Source organism: Alexandromys fortis, unplaced genomic scaffold (genome assembly GCF_014885135.2).
Source record: "Alexandromys fortis isolate MF-2015 unplaced genomic scaffold, M_Fortis_MF-2015_v1.1 scaffold_20, whole genome shotgun sequence".
NCBI classification, from domain to species: domain Eukaryota; kingdom Metazoa; phylum Chordata; class Mammalia; order Rodentia; family Cricetidae; genus Alexandromys; species Alexandromys fortis.
In genome coordinates, this window is record NW_026067903.1 from 16,269,351 (window position 1) to 16,284,891 (window position 15,541).

Consider the following 15,541-nt stretch of genomic DNA (forward strand, 5'->3'; position numbering starts at 1 on the left):
GCCTCTCTCCCCCGGATGCCCTCCCTCTATATGTGTTTGCATTGTGTTGTGTGATAATATATTAGTCTATACTTACCTTATAATTGAAATTGGGAATCTAAAGAAACTTACTCAAGTGACTATGAATACCAAGTTAAATCCAAAGTAACTTTTCTTGTAAATACATCATATTTTGTAAATTATAGTATTTAAGTAGAATTACTCCAGTAATTATAGCATTTAAATTGAATTAATCAAGTAAATCAAGTTTCTAGTTCAACATAACATCAAAACAATTTCATAGTAAATTATATGAAACTGGTTTCAATAGAGAATCTTAGCTCTATATTAATACATGCCAAAAAATACAAAGTCGATTTTGTCAAGGTAAAGAAGCATAGGGAATTACATGGAGAATGTATATGCTAATTTTGATTTATACAGCTAACAATATTCATTAAAAGGCTCTTATTGGGCTGGAGAAATTGCTCAGTGGTTAAGACCACATAATGGCATTGTAGAGGACTCATGTTCAGGTCCCAGTGTTCACAAATACTGTTAACTCCAGTTCCAGGACATCTGACAACCTATTCTGTCTTCCTCATGCACAGGCACCTGCACACATAAACATAAACCTGTACATAGACGCACATGTATGCACAGCTAAATATAAAGTAAATCTTTTAAAAATAGCTTTTGCATGTAATCTAACTCCAGCTTAATGTCTAGCTGTTAGGCTATTGTTTAATGTGTAAGGACACTAAGTAATCATTCATTTTTGGGAAATTGGTTATTATTTTATATTATAAATCTTTGCTCTATTTGATTTCTGGATGAATCTGCTAGTATCTGTGAAGATCTATAGAGTGGAGGAGTCTGAATCATGAACCACTGCCTGGCTAGACACATCCACATTGGACTGCTAAGAGTGAGATATGACTTGTGTTGCTCCGGTAAGACCTGGTTGTTTTTGGTATTGTCATTAATTAGTGTTATTGTGATGGATGCAAAGCTTCATGCTACACTGGCATTTTACACTTATTCTAGTAGCAAGTAAAAAGAGAAGGGGTTTTCTCTTTAAGCATAGACCTATGATTTTCTATAACTCTAATTAGTACATGTAAGAAGAAAGCAGAAATTTTGTTATATTCATGAAATGTATTTCCACACGATCAACTCCTATGTTTTTAAACTGAGAACAAGCTGTACTTTGGTAACGGAATTCTAATTTTATTTTCCATTAAAGTAAAATAGAATATTATTTAAATATTCTCTTGGTGATTTGTTTCTGGTTGATAGCTGCTCATTTAATTACTTAAACTTGGTCTCAAAAGCCGAAATAAGATTTGAATTAAGCTTATGAGAGTCTCAAAATTCTCATTTAAATGAGTATATGATATAGCGTACCAAATCTTAAGCAACCAAGATAGAGTTCTTGAGGAGAATTATTGTAGAAGTAGTAATATAAAGGGATTTCAACAATTATGTAAACAATTTGCACTAGAATTTCTTGAAATTGCTTATCCATTTCTTCTAACAGATATTTATTGAGCACTTGCCATGTACAAACTACCCTGATAGTTCCTGTAGGCAAAGACGAAGAAATAAGAGTCATTGTCTCACAGCTTGTGCCCTCTAAAACCTTAATTCTGGGACAAGATATACTTAAGTACATTATAAGAAACAGTGCACGACACATACCAAGGTGTGTAGAGCAATAAATAAGGTTGGGTGTAGTTGGCATTTTCTTTGGGCCACCAACCAGCTCCCAAATGAAGACATGGAGACTTATTATTAATTATGAATGCTTAACCTTACCTTAGACTGGTCCCACTACTTTTAACTTAATCTAACCTGTTTCTAGTCATCTACATTTTGCCTTGGGGCTTTTTAACCTTTTCTTTTCATTCTCTATGTTTTACTTTCTTGCTTCTTCTGTGTCTGACTTGCTGGGCCCTGGTATCTTTTTTTCTGCCCAGAAGTTCCACCTATACCTTCTCCTTCAATATTGGCTGTTCAGCTTTTTATTGGACCAATCAGAAGCCTTAGGCAGGCAGGCAAGGTTAAACAGCAACACATCTTTACATAGTTGAACAAACATTCCACAGCAGTAGGGAACTGAAGCAAAGGAATGACTCAGAAGCTCCATCTGAGATAATCAGAAGGAAGTTAACCTTAGAGGAGAAATCTTGGGTGCATCTAATAGAGAAAAAGAAAGAGCACATATACCTGAAAGAGGTTGAGCAGCTAGACACTAATGCTTCAAAATCAGCAAGATCATCTGGAGCAAGGTTTTCCAGATTCTCAATGCCAGAGGTTAAGACATTCTCATCACATTTTGGAGAAACACAATGCTGGGGTTGGATGACAAATTCATGATCTATGAAAATAATATTTATTTGCAATTCCTCATTGAGTCAGAATAAAAATCTTTTGTGAATTATAATGAGGAGAGGAGCCAGTCTACATTTGGTTTTGGAAAACTTAATGGTTAAATTATCTATTTTTTGTGTAATAAACTGAATTAGTAAATATTGCTGAACATCAGCTTTTTATGTTAACTGAGAATAAACATTTTTTAATGGAATGATGGATCAAATAAAAGCCAAATGATAAGGTGTTTGGTGAGCTATAAACACTATGAAATTGTACAAAGGTACAAAAGAGGCATGGTGAATAAAAGATAAATGGTTCTTTGTTACTTCTATCAAATGCAGGAGTCCTTACTCTGTCCCTTCAATTTGGATGGCCAAACTATTTTGAGCAAGAGACCTGGTAGTAGTGGTGTTGAGTGTATTGAACTGTAGTTTAAGACATTGGTGGCTTCTGAATCTTACATAGGAATTTTTCTTCTTATATCTGATCTGACATGCTCTAAGGAAGACCAAACAGACCCGTGAGAGATGTGTGTGAGAAACTCAAGGAAGCAGCCACCTACTTCGGGTAAGACCCAGTCAGCAGCTATGACAAACTTGTCAGTTATGAGACTGAATCATCTTGGAAATACATTGTGAGCTGATACACTATGAGGGACACTTATGAACTGCCCTATAAGTTAAACTTTTGTGAATAAATTAAAATATTATTGTTTTAAACTACTATATTTATGCCATTGACATTCAGCAATGAATCAATAGAAAAGGGTGTTACATTATTTTAGAATATGCTTTAAGAACTTATCAGATATATTTTGTTTGCTTCAGCTATAATTTTATGCTGTGTATGAAAATATCTTCACTAGATATATGTTCCTAGCACAAGAAAAGAACCTTTAGTTAGTCTTGGCTTCATTCAAAGTAGCTCTACTGTTGAACTTGTAGCAGCTGATCCAATAACACTGAATTGTTTATGACAGATCACAGTGAGATATGAGGCCTATGGTTAGGTTCAACAGAATAGAATCTTAGCAGAGAACTCATAGAAAACCCATTACTTCTTTATGAGAGATTACTCCTTTGGAAAGCAGCTTATAGTTTGCTACACACACTTTGTAGAAATTTATCATCTGAACTCCAGAATGCTTGATGTATTCAGAGAATTTTTTTCAATGTATCTTAAAAGTATTTTTTTTGCTAAAGTCAAGCCCTCTCAAGTTTTTATCTCTTTCAAAATATCGCTATTTTACTATAGTTTTGAAATAAAATTTTTATGAATGATAGTTTTCCTTTCCCTTTTGTTATCTTAAAAGCATTATAGCATTGCGAATCAGTTCTCACTATTTACTTTGAGCAACCTACCTTTATTTCTATTGTCCTCCCTCCCCACATGCTAACTTCTATAAGTATGTCTGTGTGCACGTGTGTCCCCTGTTTTTAAGATGTGTTTATTGCAGCATGTTTATAAAAGCTAAGCTGTAGAATCAGTCTGGGAGTTTATGAACAGAGGAATGAATGAAGAAGATGTGGTGTATATAAACAGTGTGACTTTATTTTCAACTATAAGGAGTAAAGAAAATTTGTCATTTTGTAAGAAAATGGATAAAACTTGTGAAAACCTTACTCAAAAAATCAAACCAGTCTCAGAAATATGGGTATCATATTTTTCTTTTTCTTTGATTTGAGATTCCTAGATTTTATGTAAATACATAAAAATAGCATGTGACACGAGAGTAGAGAAAGTAGAAGTGAAACAGTTTAGTGGAATGTAGGGGACTAGTCTGAGGGGGAAGGGCAGTAAGAAGAAGGGTAGTAGGGTAGGAGGAATGTGTTAAGAAATTTGGGGTACTTCTTGGCAAATGACTTTTTAGATGTTTCCTTCGCTGCTTTCCTTTGCGTGTACACAAGGATTTTCACACAGGACATCTGACCATAGCTCCCAACAGGATGGACATGCTGTGTTCTTTCTTTCTAGTCTAATTTCAATTCCTTGACAATTTGCAATTTGGAAAATTCCAATACATTTGCCTTTAAATTCATTGATCCTTCCTCTTTGTATGTGGTATAAAACAAATAAAGCAAGTTCTTCATTTTATAAATAGCATTACAATGTATTTTTAATCAAACTCAACCCTTTCAGTTCTTCCAAGATATGCACTATCACCTATATACTCAACTGATTTTGAGTTTCCTTCCTTCCTTCCTTCCTTCCTTCCTTCCTTCCTTCCTTCCTTCCTTCCTTCCTTCCTTCCTTCCTTCCTTCCTTCCTTCCTGCTTGCCTGCCATTGAATTCTGTGTGTATTGCAACTACTTTTGAAAGTAGGTCATGCTCTGGATTGTAGTCAACCTCTCAGGGGTCACACTATTTAAGAAAACCCTATTTTCTTCTCCTAGAAGCTACTAAATGCCAATATCACCTCAGCTAGTGATTGGATATATGTCCACCTCTCCAGACACACCCAGTTTCCATGTAAGTTCATATGTTCATCTACCCTAATGTGTCTGTAAAAACAGTTTTTTAAGGTATCTATCACCTCTGACTCTTACAATATTTCTGCCCCATCTTTCCTGTACATTCCAAAGCTATGTGTGTATGTGTGATATGTAAATTCTATTTAGAGAAGAGCACCTCATGGTTTCTTACTCTTAGAAAACTGAACAGTTGAAGGTCTCTGTGTTAACTGTCATCTACTTTAAGAAGAATTTTCTCTGTAGACGGTGGAGGGTTGTAGTGATCTATGGGTACGGATCATTATGAGTCATTTTTTTTAATACTATATCCATTTGGTAGAATAAGAATTTAAGGTTTTCCACTAAGGCCTATACTATACCTTGCTAGGGAATATTGGCCTCATTAACAGTGCCAGGTATGGAGTAGGCCTTTGTCCCAATCAGGAAGTGACTGGTTACTCCCATGGCATTTATGCCACTATTGCATCAGTGGGAATATCTTCTCAGGCTAGACATTATTCTAACTCACAGGGTTCTTCACTTGGTGAGATTGATAATTACATTTTTCCTCTGGTAGAATGCACATCACTGTCTAACTTATGAAAGGTAGTAGTAAGGATGAAGTTTCCAGGTTGTTACCAGTTTGATTTCTCCATGTTCTGTAAGTATGTGGTATCTTTAGCAATATAGTCTTACCATCAAGTCTTAGAGGATGCTTTTCTTTTTTTCTAGAGCTCGATTGAAATGACATTTCTCACCCATTTCTCCATTAACTAAGTTTTCCATAAGTTTTTAATAATAGTTTTATTCTTTGTCCAATTCATATATGTAATGTATTCTACTTGTATACTTCTCATCATTACCTTCTCTTACTTCCTCCTATTTCTACTGAAGATCCCTCCTACTTTCATATCTTATTTTGGGAACCACCGAGTTTGGTTATGGTTGCTCGCCATTATTTGCTAGAGCATGGGCAACTTAACAGTGGTTACACCAATGAAGAAACCCCAGAAAGTATTAACTGCCAAGAACTCTTTCAGGGACAGATGGGGCCACATGAGGTCCTCCCCATCCATGCTGCAATGTTAACAGATTTGATCTTGCTCAGGTTTTGTGTAGGCAACTACAGCTGCTGTGTGTTCATGAGTGCAATGCTGTGTCATATCCAGGAGACTGTTTCACAGTATTTTTTCCTGTCTTCTGGCTCTTACCACCTTTCTGCTCTCTTTCCCATGGTATTACCTGAGCCAACAGAGGGTAATAGATGGGTGGACAATGCTGTTCCCTGAAGCCAAAAGTTACTAAATGAAATCCCAGTGAAATACCTCATTGTGAGTTCTTGGCCAGAGAGTCCCCAGATGCCCACTAAAGAATTCATGCGATTCGCGTTGTTTCTCTTTCCCATAAGAAGTATGTAAGACTCTATTACACTGCACTTATTGGCTGTAGGACACGGGAACTCAAGCTGGAACTAAGCTGGAATCTCCTTCCCTACTGCACAGCTTCTGTAGCTCCAACAGGTAGAGCTCAGGGCTGTTAAGGGAGTAGCTGTGAATTCTCTGGGCTACAGTGCCAACATGCCAAGCAAGATGTGCCCACTGATACCACAATGGAATGATTATTATGAAGGTCAACAGCCATTTTCTGATTAGATATGATACCTACTCTATAAAAGGAATTCATGCATGGTATTATAAACCCAGCTAAGAGTCCATGGTGAGGGAGGTCATTGGCCTCGGGAAGAACAAACAGCCTCTTTTTGCTAAAGGGATAGGCTCTTACCCTGCCTTCTAAATATTGATGTTTATATCCACAGTTTAGTGCTTTCTTCAGCCCTGATCAGAGAAACATCTTTTCTCGGAAATAGTAACTAATGAAGAGCCTCAACTAAGTAAAGTGTTGAGAAGTGACTGTTGAGTGCCCAGTCCTAAGCAGGACACACATATTACCAAGTTTAAAAAAATTAGGATATTTAAATATTTTTTGCTAGTTCTGACATTTTGGCTAAGTTTGTATCTATGTCTACAGACTATTTACTGTCATCATTATGCTTGATTTCATTCCACATAATTCTGAATTGTGTGTCAGAAATGGTGTAGAGAAGAAATATGAATAATTCCTTGTCCAAGAGCAAAGTATGCCTATGCCTCTAGCAGGCTATGTATAATGAAGCTGAAATAATCTTATATAAAATGGAGTTGGCTCTCTGAGGTTTCTTGTGGTTTTTGTTAGATAAAGCTTATTATAGGTTTCAAGTGTTTTATAAAGGGGTTTGAGACTTGTTTATCTGAACACTTGTATAATTCTGGAGATACCTTCAAGTCTTATTTCCCACTAGCAATCCTTTGATACTATCCTAGATTTTCAACTTTCTGCAGTGGTGTTTGGCTTGATAGCTTGTAAAGATAAGGACATCATCAGAAGCCCAAGCTGACATTGATCCTGTCATCTTCCTGTCTTAGATTCTCTAGTGGTAGAATGGCAGTCATGGACTACCATGCCTGACTCCTTTGTTGTTCTTCTGGTTCTTCCACTTTGAATCTGACCATCTGAGCTTCATTACAACTAACAAAATCTACCAGTCCTTGGCTGCTTGGATCTTAGCTTTTGTCATACTTCCATTCGGCAGCTAGGTGGAGGCTGAGGTGGATGTGGGGTGGCTTCTCAAATGTTTTGCTATGCGTCCAGTGTTTATTTGCTGCATATTTAGCCCACATCTCAGTGCATCTCTCAGCAGAACGAGGATCAACACTTTCGTGCCGTCAGTCATGTGGGAGGTGTAGGCAACTTTTGTTGCCTACCTGTTCTGCCTCATACATCTGTGAGCTGTGCATTAGAAAATGCATTCTAACTGAACTTCCTTGACACATTTCATTCAACATGCCAGCCCCCATCATCATAAGATTCTGAACATAGAATATTCTTCACCTGATAGAACCCATCTTCCATTGATGGAAGGTAGTTGATTTATCACTCATTCAATCTGGGCTCAGAGGAGAGGAGACAAGGCATTTGTTCAGTAAAGGATGCGAATTATAATATGATAAACCAAGCTGTGGGACATTGAATCAGTGCTGCTTGCCTTGTTCTTGAACACCACCACCACTAGCCATTGATGTAGGAGATTATGCTTACTTAATGTCAGATTTCATCATGCAAATAGCATAGATCAGTGAAAAGTAACAATGACATGTCTGTCCCCATTCTGGCCACAGTTTTGGAAGTCATTGTATGGCTCTTCTCCTGCCCTCTTCTTCCCTGTTATAAGATTAGTTGAGTCCTTGGTAACAGCAAAACCATGAGCCTTTTATAGAAAAGAAGACACATGGAAAAATATCTATTAAAATCTAATCAGAAAATAAAACACTGTTATAAGCAACTAATATTTTTAAATTGTTGTGGCATAATTAAGTTAAATTTTGCTTTTAGTAATACGGAATTTTAAGGGTTCTGAACTGTACATTGTTTAGCTGCCAAAGTCAGCATGAAGTACCATTTCTGGAAAGATTATATTACTATAAATTTCATGAAAATATATTTCTTATAAGACTGGAGGTGGGAACTTATCTACAAACTAATTCCTCTGTCTCCCTAGACTTATCTAGATGAACTTCTTCATCTACCCTTTTCTCCTCTTCCACTTCATCCTTCTGTTTTCTTTTCCAAATATAAAAAATATTATTTAATTACTACTCATATTTGTTTGTAGGCACAGTGTCTAGCACAGCATGGAGACCATAACTTGAGCTCATACATGTTTATTCTTATGTATAAATGGGTCTATAATTTGTGGAAGCTGAAGTAATGTGGGATTCCCCTCTGTATGCTGTCAATTCCACTGGTTAATAAATAACTGTCTTAGGCCTGCACAGGGCAGAATAGAGGTAGGTAGGGAAAACTAAACTGAATACTGGGAGAAAGAAGGCAGAGTGAAGAGAAGCCATGTAGCCCGCCAGAGAAAGACACTGGATGGAACTTTAGTCAGTAAGCCACAGCCACATAGCAATACACAGATTGATGGAGACGGGTTAGAAATATGCTTAAGCTATTGATCAAACAGTATTGCAAATGATATGGTTTCTGTGTGATCATTTTGAGGCTGAACAGCCAGGAACAAAACAAGTGACCTCTTACAACACCAAAGTGGCTAATTTGCAGCAGAATTTGACATTTTATGACCTCATTTGACAACAGAATTTAATATAATCAGATTTATTTATATATAGCACTTGGAATGAATTAGCTCATGTAAAATGGACCTTCACAATTTTTTTGTGGTGGAAAACAAATTTTGTGGTAAGGGACTTATATACAATTTCTGGGATGGTAGATTACACGTTATATACATTGCTTTGTATCTCTAAACTCTGATTTCTAATGGTCATCTAGCCACAACTGTTTAAGATGAGACATTGTGGGCCTCTGTCACTAATGAGTTGTGGAATGTGACTAGTACATTTCCCTCACTGCTCATGTCATAAGTACCTTCATATTTTATTTATATGGATCTTCCATAACCGTCTTGAATACATGTTCAGCTTTCAGGAGCTGAGCACTTGTCTTCCACAAAAGAATTGCACGTTTTCAATTGCAGCATCCACGGTGTGATTATAACAGGTCTCTCTTATGATTCAGTTGTAGGTGATAACTACTCTTATTTGGAAAATTTGCCACTCCAGCATCAAATGAGACATAGAAATATTAATATGGTACTTTTCATTTGCAGAGTGACTTCACTGATTAAAAACTGCCTAATCTGGGAATTTCACAGAAAATTTAACTGTAAAGAAATACTATTTCTTTGAAGTGATTCTACTCACATCAGAAATAATCATGGGCTAAGGATTTAGCTAATTTACAATCACACAGTAGACAGCAGAGTCACATCATTATCCATGCTTATGCAAGGACAGGAACTATGTGTTCCCTTGCATAACCCAAATAAGGATGAGCATCTATGCTACAATGTAAATAATTTTTTTTCAAAGCTTTAAATGGCATGGTTTAGTTAATGCTGGTCTTGCTTAGTCTATAGAGAATTATGTTTTTATCCATGTGTTTAAAATTGTATTCAATCATAAGTAAGAGGAGAATAAGATATACCCCACAAGTTTCATAATGAAGCACATGTCATTCATCGTTTTTGATAGAACCTGCTTTATATTCTGCTTATGTTGCTGCTATGAAATGAACAAAGAGTAACATGGAATTTGATAAAGACAAGAAAACTTTTATTAAACTTTTACAACAGTGAAATAAATTATTCATGCAATTGCATGAATAATGGTCTCCATGCTGATTAAATCAGCCAAGAGGAGGCAAAATATTCACGTGCATGGCATGAGCTCCATTTTCAAACAGTTCTGAGATGAAAATGTAATATAAAACAACTCAGTAGTTGGTCCCCAAAAATGGAAAGAAAAAAAAGTGGAGTACAGTATTAATTCAAAAGAGGAGGGAAAAGTTTAATGTGCCCACACTTCTGAAATCCGTGAGCCAGAAGGAATTCCTCAAAGACAGAAAAAAATAATCCCCAACTTCAAAAGAATTTAATGAAAGAGAGAAGCAGCAACAATGACTAGGGTGTAAGAGAAGCAGACCCAGGGCTTAGTGGAGGGAAAAAAATGGGCATTTATCCAATGACCCATTCATTGCACAGCCCATCTGGGGTTTGAGTAAAATAAGATTCTCTTTAAATGGAGCTGTTGGGCACATGCCAGCTTGATGAGGTGCCTTGAGAAAGGATCTGCTGCTGCAAAAGGTGTCATCCATGCCCCTTTGCCACCTGTTTTAAGATTTGTGTCTATCACTTAGCCTTTCATCAGAGTGTTCACAAAAAGAAGTGCCAGGGTTTGTACTTCTCTTTCTACACCACTGAGCCTATGAAATGGAGGAGAAAAACCCCTGCCACCCACAGCATTCCAAAGAGCTGAGTGAATGCTGCACAACACACTAAGTGGGAAGATGGAGGAAAAGATCTCATTAATGAGCCAAGCAAAGAAAAGAAGAGAAAAAGGGCAAAGCGAGGAAGGAGACTGACCAAAATGCCAAAATGGTAGCAGTACTACCAGGAGGTATAGATCCACCCACCTTCAGAAAGAGTCTTCCCAGAGGCAGGGGTAGGGTGGGGCGGGCAGGCAGGATGTGATCTTCTCTTCTAAGCAGTCCTATGGGTTAGGAATTGAGAATGAGCCAATGAGGCTGGAGGAGTGTAGCTCAGTGCCCAGGCTCTGTGTTGCCCCACTAAACCATTTCATCTGTCCATTCTGATCATTAGGCTGGATGTTTTGACTGGGCAGTCAATGGCATGTCATCTGTCCCCTAATGCAACTGTCACCTTTACTCCTCTTTCTGGGTGCCAATGTTGCAGCGTGTTTCTGCTATGTGTTCCTTCATGTCACGCTTTCTTATTTTTCTTCTTTTTAGACTAGATTGTTGACTTCCCTGAGGCATCTGCAAGCATAGGAGACCTGTAGGCCTGCCTCAAACTCTTGCGGGTGGTTCCTTCAGTATCTCTGTCTTGTTACATTTCCATTGCTGTAAAGAGATACTATGACCAAGGCCACTTCTAGAAGGACCCGTTTACTGTGGGATTACAATTCCAGACAGTGATAGTCTATGATGATCATGCTGGGAGTACGGCAGCAGAAAGGTGGTCATGGCACTGGCAATTCCACGTTATCTTGGACTTCGTAGAGACACTGTCCGAAAGCATCAAAAGTGTGCTGACCAATGAGCATGGTGGGTGGCACATGCCTGTTACACTAACAGTGTACCCACCTACAAACTAGCCCAAAGATTTTTTCCAGCCTTACTGCTACTATTCCTCTAAGTTTCCAAACACAAAAACAATATATGTAACCAACTAATCAGATTCATAGGATGTGAAAGGGCATTTGTAGTATTTAGTGGACACACACTTCAAACTTTCCTGGACATCACCTCTCCAGCGTCTTCCCAGCTGTGCACAGAAGAGTGTGCATTCCTGTCAGTAGCTCCATCTTTAGGTTCTCATCCTAGAACACAGAGTCCTCAACACCCATGTCTGGGCCTATAGGAGACAGAAAAACACATTACTGAATATCATGATAGTCTCAGAAATCTCACCTACTCTCAAGGAAAAAAAAGATTAATTAGAGACAGATGAACAAACAGTGTATTAAATACAAATCCTTTTCACAAGTATGATCTATTGATGTTTTACCACTCAGGACTTTCCCAAGAACAGCGGTGATGATAGAAGTTATAAAATAATCCCATACTTTTTTGGCAAAGGTTTCTGTCCAGCCCAGTCCAGCAATAAACACACAGAAACTATATTATTTACAATAGTGTAGGGCCAATAACTTAAGTAAGCTTCTGTCTTACTCTTATATCCTAAACTAACCAGTCTTCATTAATCTGTGCATCACAATGAGGTCGTGGCCTACTGGCAAAGTTTCAGCAGGTTCCAGTACACATGTTTGTCCCTGGCAGTGGATACATGCCTTCTCACTAAATCTGCCTCCTCTCTCCTCCTCCATCTGCTTGGAACTCCAGACTTCCCACACCACATACTAGCTCAGAATTGAGTATAACAAAGGGTTATTTATTTAGGGGTAGAATCACAGATCACAGTCATCTGCACAAAAAAGGAACCAAATCCAGCAGCCAGGAGATAGAAGGAACTTGCACTTTACTTAGGCATTTATAGTATAAGAGGCAATGACAAGTAGACTGGTATCTTAAAGTTTACTGGCTGAAGGAGTTCCTACAGCTCCTCCCCATTTGTTTAAATAAGAGAGTTCCAAACCCAATACAAAACTATATACAATAAGAATTGATATCAAGTATAAAAATTAGAATTACAATCAGCATAAACAATATTAAGCAAGAAACATATGCTAAATTTTTCAATAATTATCCCATCATAAGGAGTCTAAGTCTTATATTAGAACTAGCTTAGCCAAGTCATGAGAGGGAAGTAACTATGACCATCTAGTCTTCAATCCAATCAAAGACCTGAGAAGGGAAATAATATTACTTGAGTAAATAGGAAGTGCAATCAAGGAACTTCTAAAATGTTCAATAAATGTCAGAGACAACTGGCTACTTGGACAATCACCCAAAGTCTCATTTGCAACATTGGAGCAACCAACTTTGGCTAGGGCCTAGAGAAACTGACAGAACATTTACAGAGGCAGGAAAATTTTCAAAACTGTCTTACCCTGTATTGGCAAGATTTGACAGTCTTTTATCTTGTATCCTGCTTGTCCTGTCTGGACACTATGCATTTTGTCAGTGGTTGAGGCATGGGCAGTTCTTTGCCCAAAGGCCAGTTGTACCAAAAAAAAAAAAAAAAAAAAAAAAAACCAAGCTCCAAGGGGAGTGTTTTTGGTGCTCAAATTCTTTCAAAAATAGGTTGGTGCTAACAGGCGCAATTGTGTCTCATATCAACAGAAACTCAAATTATTTAAATGCAATATTTGACAGTTCTTTGAAGTGGTTGAAGATTATCTATCTATACAGAATACAATCTCTATGTATCGAAAGAATCTGATTAGTCGAACTATAAGTATGATAAACATGGTATAATTATTAATACCTATATAACTCGAAGATTAAGACTTTATATTAGAATATTAAACAATCAAACAATTGTGCAACAAATGAGGACAATGACCTCACAATGTAAACAGAAATAGGAGCATATTAAATAAAACAAATATAATTTGAATTTGTATTAATATATAACAATCTATACCAATGTAAATTGCCTATAAATAATAGCTCACAAGTATTCACTCGATTACTCACTATTATTATTAGTGTGATTAAGCTCACACTAATCTACCTATTATCCCATCCAATTTCCCCCCATTTTTTTCTTTTTTTCAAAGAGACCCCTGAGCTTGCACAAATTCCACCCAACTCCCAACCCTACACCAGTTATAATCAACCCCTACTTGATGTCCCTAACCCTGAGGACAAACTTTGTTGGGAGAGGTGAAATCAATTTCTAGAATTACTTCCAACTGTCATGGAGACAATGTACTTTCTATAGGATTCTGTAAAAGTAAAATGATGGTTAAGTTTCAAGATTACTGCCTGGTATAATTGTAAATATTCTCTGATTATTTTGTAGGGTTTTTCTGAGGTTCCTATTTGAAGTTGTGGCCAGACCATTGGAAGAAGGTGTACCATTTAAGCTAACCAAGTTGGAACCATTTTGAGCAGCTGGTACCCAAAACTGGTCTTATAGTAGTGCTATCAGCATCATGCTGTCAAATCAAACAGGTGGAGTCATTGTTGTGAGGCCCAACCTTCTTCCTGGAAACAAAAACTTAAACAGTATTTATATAGACAGATTTTCAGCAAAAGCTATAATAAAGACAAAAATAAGTATGGAGAAAAGTGAATTTTTTTTATAAATTCTTTTTTCTTTCTGTCCCATACCAGATGGTTCCTGACATGAGATAGAAACTGAATTGTTCTTTTAACGTGCTTGGATTTAGAGAAGGATAGAGCCATCATCCAACTCCAAAGCCAGCTTTGATTTTTAAGTGAGTCCTGACTCTTATTCTACTGGGCAGCATATATATGCACACACACACACACACACACACACACACACACACACGCACACACATAGTTTCAGTGATTTTTACCCTCAGATGACCTGTCCTCATAAGTCATAATTCTCTTTGCTTGGTGATTCTATCAGGATAATTATCTTTTTTTCATTAGACATCTAGATGTCCAGGGTCTCTTGACTTTTTGAAAACAAGTATTTTCCTGCAAAGACAAGAACAAAACCCTTCCCCAACCGTTAAGAAGTTTCCTTACCTCCTGTATGGTTGTCATCTCTGTGGATGAGCTGTCATTGCTTTTTCTCAAAGGTTTCTCTTTTTCAAACCAAATCTTTATTAATATTGATGATATCTATAGCTTTTCTTCTCCTGTGGAAAAAAGGGCAAAATCACTTCCCCAGTGTAGCACATCTCCTGGTTTCCCTTGTGAGGTCAACACATCCTTAAAATACACTGGCTCATTCATTTCAGGTTTTTCTATTATCCAATGTCTCTCAGCTGCTGATGTTCCTTTCTTATTAGCGTTAAGAAAATTCAAGGTAAACAAAGCATTATGCAATCTGTTTCTGGGGGCATTTTCCATCCCTGTCTGTTTCTTTAACATATCCTTTAAGAGTGTGATTTGATCTTTCTATAACTGCCTGACATGTCTGATTGTTTGGTATACCTGTAATATGCTTTATATTATAATAAGTAAAAAACTATTTCATTTTCTTGGAGACATATGCTGGACCATTATCTGTCTTTATTTGTACAGTTATACCCATGAAGGCCATAACATTTAATCAATGCATAGTTACTGAATCAGCCTTTTCTGAGCTCAAAGCAGTTTCCCATTGAAAGCCTGAATATAAGTCAATGGTGTGGTATATATATTTTCATTTTCCAAAACCTGCAAAGTAGAACACATCCATATGCCAGATTTCATTCCTTTGAGTACCCTTTGTGTTACTCCCTGCAGGTAGCAGTGTTTGGTTATAGAAAGAGCAAGTAGGACATCTCTTTATAATATCCTTAGCTTTTTGCCGTGTAGTAGAAAATTCTTTCTTTAAAACTTTGCTATTGACATCATGTTTCTTATGAAATTCTGAGACCTTCTGCACACTTCAAATCAACAATCGGTCAATTTCTGCATTACTTTTTGCTAGAGGACCTGGAAGACCCATA

General features: G+C 37.1%; 1 long non-coding RNA gene across 1 annotated transcript in view; it reads left to right on the forward strand.

Moving 5' to 3' along the window:
• The window catches only part of LOC126496894 (uncharacterized), a 44,531-nt gene extending 30,342 nt beyond the window's left edge, over positions 1–14,189 (forward strand). Inside the window, exons 3-6 of the long non-coding RNA XR_007590483.1 lie at positions 826–932; positions 2,863–2,922; positions 4,749–4,824; positions 13,930–14,189. This is a non-coding gene — a long non-coding RNA (uncharacterized lncRNA). The remainder of the gene's footprint in view (positions 1–825; positions 933–2,862; positions 2,923–4,748; positions 4,825–13,929) is intronic.
• Positions 14,190–15,541: the final 1,352 nt, after the last annotated feature.